The 10,552-nt window shown below is 40.5% G+C and overlaps 1 long non-coding RNA gene across 1 annotated transcript in view; it reads left to right on the forward strand.

Moving 5' to 3' along the window:
• LOC134294390 (uncharacterized) overlaps positions 1-6,830 on the forward strand; it is a 115,728-nt gene extending 108,898 nt beyond the window's left edge. The window contains exon 3 of the long non-coding RNA XR_010001312.1: positions 6,102-6,830. This is a non-coding gene — a long non-coding RNA (uncharacterized LOC134294390). The remainder of the gene's footprint in view (positions 1-6,101) is intronic.
• Positions 6,831-10,552: the final 3,722 nt, after the last annotated feature.

The following is a 10,552-nucleotide window of genomic DNA, read 5'->3' on the forward strand; positions in this document are numbered from 1 at the left end:
TCCCACCCTCCCTTGCCCGGGCTCCAGGAGCCAATCAGAAGCCTTGGGGGCGAAGGCAGCATGGCCAGGAGGGAGACGGAAGGAAGGAAGAAACGGCAGCAGCCACGGAAGGTTCTTCAAGCCTCGGCTGGGGGACAGGCAAGGAAAGGCAGGCAGGCAGGGAGGGAGGCACAGAAAGCAAGCACTTTCCCTCCCTCCCTCCCTCCCTCCCTCCGGTGTATGAATGAGTGCTCCTTCTGCCTGCAGCCATGCTTCCCAATGGAACTCTGCTGCAGCCTTAGTTGCTAGGTCTTACTTTCAGGGGAGGCCTTATATTTGGCAATCCCCCCAAACCCCTGCTAGGTCTTATTCTTTGGGGAGGTCTTATTTTCGGGGAAACACGGTAACTAGGCTTTGTAATTGAGAATTTTCTTTTTAAGCAACCTTTTTATTCTACTTGTACTACATATAATCATATATCACTTATACTAATAGAAATATGTTGGGAATTCATGCTATATTCATGATATAATGATATAATGAATGTTGGTTCCCCTACAGGCCAAAACAGAGGGACCAAAAAAGGACTATTTACTGAAAATAGCACATATAATAATAATAATAATAATAATAATAATAATAATAATGCTTTATTTATACCCCACTCCATCTCCCGAAGGACTCGGGGTGGTTTACACTGCGACAGTATTATATCAATAAACATGGTAACACAAAAAATCATAGTACATTATGCCAAGGAAATTAAGCTAAATGTACAAAAACACACCAAAAAAAACTGTTGGAAATGTAAGGATCAAGAGGGTAGCTTTTTTCATATGTGGTGGACTTGCAAAGAAGTTTAAAAAAAATGGGACAAAATACATACAGCATGCCAATATATCTTAAAGACTAAATTCCCCATGAAACTGGAATATTACTAGGTATAATAGATTTGGATATACAATTAGACTCTAATGACAATATTTTATTTACTTATATGACCATAGTTGCTAGAATCTGCTATGCAAAACAGTGGAAGCAGAAGGAAATACCAAACATAGAGGATTGGATTCAGAAAGTAAGAGAGATCAAGGATACGGATAAATTAACAATTCTATTAAAGAAAAACTTGGGAAATCCAATTAGATATACAGACTGATCCAAGGTAGAGGAATATGAAAGAAAGGGAAAATAAATAGCACATCAAAGGATGTAATTTTTTTTCTTACTCTTATTAACTGAGAAACAAGAAGAGCCAATTTATTTTAGGTTAAGGTTAAGAATCTTTACCCTCAACAAAGAACATTTATGAAGAGAGAAAAAAAGACTCAGAAAACTACCTTGTTTCCCCGAAAATAAGACAGTGCCTTATATTAATTTTTGCTCCCAAAGATGCTCTAGGTCTTATCTTTAGGAGATGTCTTATTTTTCTATGAAGAAGAATTCACATTTATTGTTGAACAAAAAATGAATATTTATTATCTACTGTACAGTAGTTGTCATCACAAACCAGCATAACCAGACAAAGTGTGAATCCTATCAAGAATTTCTTGTTACTACTATTATTTCTATGTACAACAATCTATGGTACGTACATTTACCAATCCTGTATGCTCTGGTGTTTTGTTTGGCAGGCATGCTTCCAAACAAAATCTTTGCTAGGTCTTACTTTTGGGGGAGGCCTTATATTTAGCAATTCAGCAAAACCTCTACTAGGTCTTATTTTCAGGGTAGATGGATGTCAACATCAGGGGTTTTTTTGTTCTTTTTTCTATCTATTAATCTTTCTTTATGAATTTCCTACTATAAAATAAAATAAAATAAAATAAAATAGAATAAAAAAGTGTTACTAGAGATACTTTTGTATCTCTAGTAACACTTGCAGTATTAAAAGGTCTGGGGACCTGTTAAGAAATCATTCAAGTTAGTAGGTAGGATCCAAAAATGGAGAGTCCATGATAGATCACACAACAGAGCCATCCCATTTCTTCCTTCCCACTGAAGCACACAGAGTCTTTAAAGTAATTCTTGATAGGAAGGGGTTTTTTTTTTCTGGAATGGCTTGAATTATGGAATTGGGACAGATTTCAGCCAGAAGGGAGAATCAGCAAAAATACTTATTTTGTAGCCCGTATTGTACTGTATTGTATTGTATTGTATTGTATTGTATTGTATTGTATTGTATTGTATTGTATTGTATTGTATTGCTTTTACTGTTAGGTGCTTTGAGTCTCCTTTTTAGAGAGATAAAGCTGGATACAAATAAAAGAAAATTTATTATTATTATTATTATTATTATTATTATTATTATTATTATTATGCCATAAGTACCACCTGCCAGCAGTAAAGAACTGGTGGGATCACAAACCTCCAAACGTAGTGGAAAATGAGCACGCAAAAATACTGTGGGACTGGCTCTGGCATAAACCAGTACAGGTGGTCCTGGTGGTAATCAGCACACTGGGTGCCATGCCAAAAGATCTCAGCCGGCATTTGGAAACAATAAACATTGACAAAATTATGATCTGCCAATTGCAAAAGGCCACCTTACTGGGATCTGACGTATCATTCGAAAATACATCACACAGTCCTAAACGCTTGGAGGTGTTCGACTTGTGATTTTGTGATACAAAATCCAGCATATATATCTCATTTGCTGTGTCAATAATAATAATAATAATAATAATAATAATAATAATAATAATAATAATAATAATAATGAGTTCCTGATCAAATAGACTCCCTGAATCAACTTCTATAAACTTGATCCACTGTGTTCAATCTTGTTGGAACTAGCAATGGGTTTAAGACATTATTCTTTGTTGTTCAGTTCTAAGATATCAGCAACTTTTTCCAGGGGGAAAAAGTCAGAACTGAGCTTTTCATTAATATTATGTTCAAATGTATTCTTGATTTCCCTCATATACACACACATATATTGTACTGAATATGAAGAAATGTTTCCTATTCAGTGACCCTAGGTGCTTCACCATCAGCTAAAAAGCATACGCAAGAAAAATGAAAGACGCAAGAGGACAGGCATAAGAAGCCTAATGAATTGTTTTATACTTCTCGACCACATTTTAACTGCCTTTTATTTTCCTTTCACTTCAGCTATGCTCACACTGGTCAGATGCTAAGGATTAATTTGTTGTGATGTATTTGTTCTAACCTTAATGTGACCTTTAAGCTTTTCCACTCTCTTTTCTTATACTCTTGTCTATCTGCACTGTGCAGCCGAGTATAATTTAAAAGCATTGGCTCCCTGCGGTATTTTTTTTCTTTTTAGCACAGTCCTCAGTGGGAGGATACCACAAAGAGTGTTTTCCCTCAAGATGTCCTCACTGCAAAGATCCTATGTTATACTGCAAGGGATATGTGCTAGATTTTGCAGAGAGGGCATGTAATATAATCAGTTGCTCACTCTGGCCAGGACTCAAGAATCCTGTAGTATATTGATGACATTACAATGCAGAACAGGGCTGGCACTACCATTACTCAGTGTGAATTAGTTGGCTTAGGCAGATGCTGGAGGAGGAGGAGGAGGAGGAGGCAGTTTTATAGAGTCCATAAAGGTAAAAAAAAAAGACTCCAGTTCCTTGCCCTGCATGCAAAAGAGTATTTTAAAGATCTTGGAAAGTTGCATTTTGGGCTTTAAATCCGAAAATCTCTTGGCCAACATGGAATTTTGTGAGTTGTCCAAACAGCATGTTGCCCAAGCCCTGGTGTTCTTTTTAAAACAATATGTTCCTTCTTTCCTGGTCCTGCACTGCATATTTCTTCACATGATCAATTTGATTATGTGCGTGTGTGTGTGTGGAGCCCCTGGTGGCGCAGCGGATTAAACCGCTGAGCTTCTGAACTTGCTGACTGAAAGATCAGTGGTTCAAATTCGGGGAGCAGGGTGAGTTCTAGCTTCTGCCAACCTAGTAGTGGTGTGTATTTGTATGGAATCACTGTTTGGTTTGTTTTGTTTCATTCATTTTTATCAATATTGTATTTGTCCCCGTTTCCAAAAATGGGGTGCCTATACGAACAGAATTTTGGTCTCGCTTACAAAAAAACGTAAATTTTCAAACCATTGGTGGCAATGGGAGGGCTTCCGAGGCTCACCTCCCTGTTCAGTTTTTGGGCTAGAGGGGTGAAAATTGCCACACACAGAGGGCATTTCAACCCCTTTTAAGTCCACCAACTTTTAAAACGTTTGGGTCTTCCCCAGAGTACTACTGTTATTATTATTATTTTATTGTATGACACAGCAAACAAGATAGATATGCTGGATTTCGTTTCACAAAATCACAAATCAAACACTTCCCAAGTGTCTAGGACTGTGTGATGTATTTTCAGATGATGTGTGCAGATCCCAGTAGGGTGGCCTTTTGCAGTTGGCAGATCGTAATTTTGTCAATGTCTATTGTTTCCAAATGCCGGCTGAGATCTTTTGGCATGGCACCCAATGTGTCCATCACCACCGGGACCACCTGCACTGGTTTCTGCCAGAGTCTTTGAAGTTCAATCTTGAGGTCCTGATAGCGGCTGAGTTTTTCCTGTTGTTTTTCATCAATGCGACTGTCACCTGGGATGGCAACATTAATGATGCAAACCTTTTTCCTTTCCACAACTGTGATGTCTGGTGTGTTGTGTTCCAGAACTTTGTCAGTCTGGATTCGGAAGTCCCACAGTATCTTTGCATGTTCATTTTCCAATACTTTTGCAGGTTTGGGATCCCACCAGTTCTTTACTGCTGGGAGATGGTACTTGAGGCATAAGTTCCAATGAATCATTTGGGCCACATAGTTGTGCCTCTGTTTGTAGTCTGTCTGTGTGATTTTCTTACAGCAGCTGAGGATATGATCAATGGTTTCGTCAGCTTCCTTGCACAGTCTGCATTTTGGGTCATCAGCTGATTTTTCGATCTTGGCCTTAATTGCATTTGTTCTGATGGCTTGCTCCTGGGCTGCAAGGATCAGGCCTTCTGTCTCCTTCTTCAGGGTCCTATTCGTGAGCCATAGCCAGGTCTTCTCCTTATCAGCTTTTCCTTCAATTTTGTCAAAGAACCATTATTATTATTATTATTATTATTATTATTATTATTATTATTATTATTATTATTATCACCCATTGGCACACATCAGCTGGCATGGAGAAGCAGCCCTCTCTCAGACCCAGCTTAGGGTCCCAGAGTAACTATTGTTAATATTCATACAGTAGAGTTCTGGTTATTTGACATATGCGCACGGGGTGCCTCCAAAGATCTGAGTGCTTGCCGAAGGGATGAGGTTAGTCCCTCCAGCGAGCACTCGGTTTTGGGAACCGCCTGGTGTGTGTTTCATTCAAATACCGGACTGTCCCTTAAAATCTGGGACGCTTGGCAACCCTGCCCTCCTCCCTCTAATATTTAGTTTCTTTCAGATGCTCTTGTGATGGACACAGATATTCCATGCCAGTGTCAAGAAGTGTGAAATGCACTAATGTTCAACATGGTTGACTTATAAATCTTATGGTAAAGGAAATGATACTTGTTCAGGCCTTGGTGGTGGGGTTATGTGTTCATAAAATGTTCATTGTTTTGTGTTCTGTTTCACTATAAGTTGCTAATATATGTAAATAAAAATTAATTAATAAAAAATCATGCATCTGTATAAGCTTTGAATTTAAGGCACATGGTCCAGTAAGACTTTCTGATGTTCTGTAACTTTTTTTTGGGGGGGGGGGGGTTGGATTTAGCAATTCTTTGTAGCACTTACATACAAATACATAGTATGACTTTTCGTGAGAAGTGTTGTTTCTTATGCTCTTCTGACCACCTCACCTGCCCTCTGTTCATTAATCCACTTATCTAACCAAACAGGCAGTGCTGAAAAAGTGTAGCAGCATCCAGATAACTGAACACCTGATAAGAATTCAGTTTATCCTGTAAAATTTTACTGTAGAACAATGAGACTTTCCTGTTAACTTCACTTAAAAGGATATTCTCTGTGCAAAAGAAGATTCCTTTTGATGCATTTCCTATTGAGAAGGTTATGATTTGAGCTTTGGCACCATTTGAGTCCACCCTCTGTTTCTACATCTCAAAACCATGTCCTCAAAATTACTATTTTTCTTTTCTTTTTTTCCCCCAGCTCAACATCTCAGCTAAACAAGCTACGCATTAGCAAAGCTCCAATGTACAGGCCTCTTTTCAGTAGCAATTCATTCTGGTACTACCAGTTTTGTAGTTAGGGACCAATTCAAAAAGTAACTGATTACATTTATACTTCCAATGCCCCTCAAAGCTATTCGTTGCAAAATACTTGCAACTTTTACAGGCAATTCATTAATTTCTTACTTTTAAAAATTAAATAAATTAGACTTCTTAATTATACTTTTGTTATCAAGACCGCGATTTAGCAGGGATCTGCCCTGTGAGGGAGATCCAATCCGTCTCCCAGAAGAGGGAACGAACCTTGGCGAGCCGACCGAAAAGTAGGAAATGAACCGGATTATAATTTACCTGAGACCGAAAGGAAAAGCTCTGCCAAGTTGAAGGAAAAACCGTCAAAGTGTTTATTAAAGCGATTCAGCTGAACGGACATCGAGCAGCGATAGATCGACATGCAAGTTGTAACGATACATTGGAAATAAAGCCATTTTATACACTTGCAAGTTTGAAGTCTATTTGAACTTCCCGCCCCGTCCCTCCGCTCATCTGGCTGCTGATAGGTCGAGGGTGTCACACTAGGCGGGAGCTAGGCTTCCCGCTCTGCGCCTTAGCCAATGAGGGACAACCTTCGCCTCTGCCAGGGCCAATCAGGTTGGGGAAGGCGGGAATCAGCTAGACAATGGGTTCTGGTGAATGAATCATTGGAGTTATCTTATGCAAAGCGATCACCCGAGGCTTTTAAACTTTTAAATATTGAATTGGCTTGCCTGTTATACATAAAAAAATCTCTTCCTGATCACCACAATCTCAAAAAACACAGCAGAAAATTTGCGTAAAGGACCAGTATTATCTCTTGTTTATTTACAAATGAAATGTAATTATACGTATCTGAATTATTGGTAAAAGGAATTGATTATAATGAATTGTGGGTGCAGACATTCATCAACTTGTCATGGACAATATATAAAGTCAGTCTGACCAAAATCAAATATATTTGACTTATATATTTGACAACTAGCATGAGTCTATGATCCACTTCCACTAGAGGTTGACCATACCTTCATGTTGGAGGACCTAAACATTTCTAGGAAGGTGTTCCCTCAGGTTAAAAAAAATTTATTTGCTGTTTTTCTACTTCCATAGGGATCCTGAGCTCCTAACCCCCATGAAAACAATTGGTGCAATGTTTGTAAACCTCAGCTGGTGCTAGACCTTTGATATATTATAATCATCTGAAATATTATTTATAATTGATATGTATATGTTCTTTACAGGTAAAGGTTTTTCCCTCACATTAAGTCCAGTTGTGTCTGACTCTGGGGAGGGGGGCTGCTCCTCTCCATTGCTAAGCCGAAGAGTTGGCGTTGTCCGTAGACACCTCCAAGGTCATGTGGCCAGCATGACTGCATGGAGCACCGTTACCTTCCTGCCGGAACGGTACCCATTGATCTACTCACATTTGCATGTTTCCAACTGCTAGATTGGCAGAAGCTGGGGCTAACAGCGAGAGCTCACCCCACTCCCTAGATTCAAACCACCGACCTTTCAGTCAGCAAGTTCAGCAGCTCAGCAGTTTAACATTCTACAGCTCCGGGGAATCCTTTTTATTTGTTTTTATAGTTTTATAATATTGTGTTTTACTGTTATTGTCTGAATCTGGCATCTAATTATTGCAATAGTTTGTAGGTCACCCTGAATCCCCCTTCGGGGGTGAGAAAGGTGGGGTATAAAGGCAAAGGTTTTCCCTGACATTAAGTCCAGTCGTGACCGACTCGGGGGTTGGTGCTAATCTCCATTTCTAAGCCGAAGAGCCGGTGTTGTCCATAGACACCTCCAAGGTCATGTGGCCGGCATGACTGCATGAAGTTCCATTATCTTCCCTCCAGAGCGGTACCTATTGATCTACTCAGATTTGCATGTTTTCGAACTGCTAGGTTGGCAGAACTGAGGCTAACAGCTGGCGCTCATTCTGCTCCTGGGATTTGAACCTGGGACCTTTTGGTCCGCAAATTCAGCAGCTCAGTGCTTTAACACACTGTGCCACCAGGGGCCCCTATAAATAAATCAATACTAAAATGATAATAAATACTAAATGATAATCAGACATGCTCTGAATATACAAACATAATAAAAATGCTGCTGTTTTGAAACACCACTGGGATAATGACTTTTTCAAAAATGATTATGAAAGTTTACTCTTGGAAAATGAAAGTGGACTATTGCAAATTCAGAAGGCAGTGAAGGCTGCTAAATGCAATCAATAAAAGTACAGTAGAGTCTTGGTTATCCGATTTCTGGTTATCCGACACTCCGTATTATCTGACGCCACAGGGCCACCCTCCCTCCCTTGCTCACCTACCCTCCTGGATGGGTCCGGGTTCTGCATAAGTGAGGGAGGGCAGGCAGCAGTGCAAGAGCCTGGCTTCTCCTTCCTGCCTCATTCGGACCCCGGCTCCCTACCCTGTTCGTCCTGGCAGCAAAGGCAGTAGTAGTGTCTACCTTTGCCACCCTCCCTCGCTTGCTCACCTGCCCTCATTCACCCGACCAGGTAAATGAGCGAGAGAGCAAGGGAGGGCAGGTGATTGAGTGAGAGAGGGAGGATGGGAAACAAAGGCGGCAGCAGCAGAAGCAGGAGCCTAGAAGAGGCGGCCAGGCTCCTACTTCTGCTGCCACTGCTGCATTTGCCACCCTCCCTTGATCATTCACTCACTCACGGGCCAGGGGCCAGGTCTTAGTGACAAAGGCAGCGGCGGCAGAACCAGGACACAGACGGTGAGTGAGCGGGTGAGCGAGGGAGGAAGGTAAAGGCAGCTGCCGTCACTTCGCCTTTGCTGCTGGAACAAGCAGAGTATTTATTTACATTTATTTATTTACAGTATTTATATCCTGCCCTTCTCACCCCGAAGGGGACTCAGGGCAGATCGCAATGTACACATAATTGGCAAACATTCAATGCCATATACACACAGAACAGAGACAGACACAGAGGCAATTTAAACTTCTCCAGCTTCCAGCTTCCTGAGGGTATGCTTGATTCCGGCCACAGGGGGAGCAGCTGCTTCATCATCCACTGCGATGCCAACTTCCTCATTCCAAACGCTTGCTGGGCGATTTTTATGGTGTCATAAATTAGTTAAATTAGCCTCCCCACATATAAGTGGTACCTAAATTTCCTACTTGATAGATGCAATTATCTTTTCGGGTTGCTTAGGTCAGCAACGAGCAGGGGCTATTTATTTTATTTTAATGGTTGTGCTCATCCTTGTCTGTACATTGAATATTCTATGACAATAGCATATATAGGAAATACTGTCTTATAGTTTATTAGATTACATTTCTGGTTATAGTGGCCTCTTGCCTTTACATTGCCATACAGCCCAGAAAATGCACAACAACCCAGTATCTTCTGCGACTTCATTTCATGCATGGCAGGGGAGGAAAGGGGAGGATTGACATAAACTGAGATTAACTCACGTTCTTATTTCTAAGTACACATACAAGATTTCTCATAAGCCAAGTACTTATTGATAAATGTTTACTTTAATGTTTGATCTTTGTGCAGATTAGTGTGTTGAAATTCTTGGATGCCTCAATACAACAGGAATGAAGGAAATCTCTCAAGGCTCGTGTTTCCACCAGATAGTTTTCGATTCAGAACACATACTACATTGGTCAAAAGATAGTAGCAAATAAACTTCCTAACTGGGCTTTTTAAGAATAAAATGTCTCTGGGAATAATATATAGGAATACACACACTCTCAGACGCTGCAGAGGAGAGCGAGACGAAGCTGTGGGCATGAATATTCAGAACAATCTGCAAAGGCTTCCCGTTTGTGGTTAATGGGATATCTCACCAAGCTTTGTCACCATGGCGAATATTTCATAATAAATAAACATTTGCTGCGCTGAAAATCCACCCACTTTTGCTGAAGGATGGCCAGGTTTTGCAGAACTGCATTCAACATTCCATGCATTCAAGAGAAATGTGTGAAAAGTAGTGTAGAAAAGCATGTCTGCTTTTTGCCACAGCTCAAGTTGTTATCATTTCATGAGAGAAACTAGTTTTTAAACACATATACACCAGAGAGACCTCTCCCCCTGCCACACTAGTTTCCTCCCTTTTTTTTCTAGGGTCATGTTGGGAAGTCCAATTTTATCGTTTCTGGTTTTTAGTTCAAGTAGGTATTATATTACAGGTTCTGCTAACCTAGTAGTTCGAAAACATGCCAATGTAAGTAGATCAATAGGTACCGCTCCGTCGGGAAGGTAACAGCATTCCATGCAGTCATGCCGGCCACATGACCTTGGAGGTGTCTATGGACAACGCCGGGTCTTCGGGTTAGGAATGGAGATGAGCACCAACCCCCCAGATTCGAACAAGACTAGACTTAACATCAGGGGAAACCTTTATCTTTACTTTTAGGTATTAT

Source organism: Anolis carolinensis, chromosome 1, assembly GCF_035594765.1.
Source record: "Anolis carolinensis isolate JA03-04 chromosome 1, rAnoCar3.1.pri, whole genome shotgun sequence".
Classification (NCBI taxonomy): domain Eukaryota; kingdom Metazoa; phylum Chordata; class Lepidosauria; order Squamata; family Dactyloidae; genus Anolis; species Anolis carolinensis.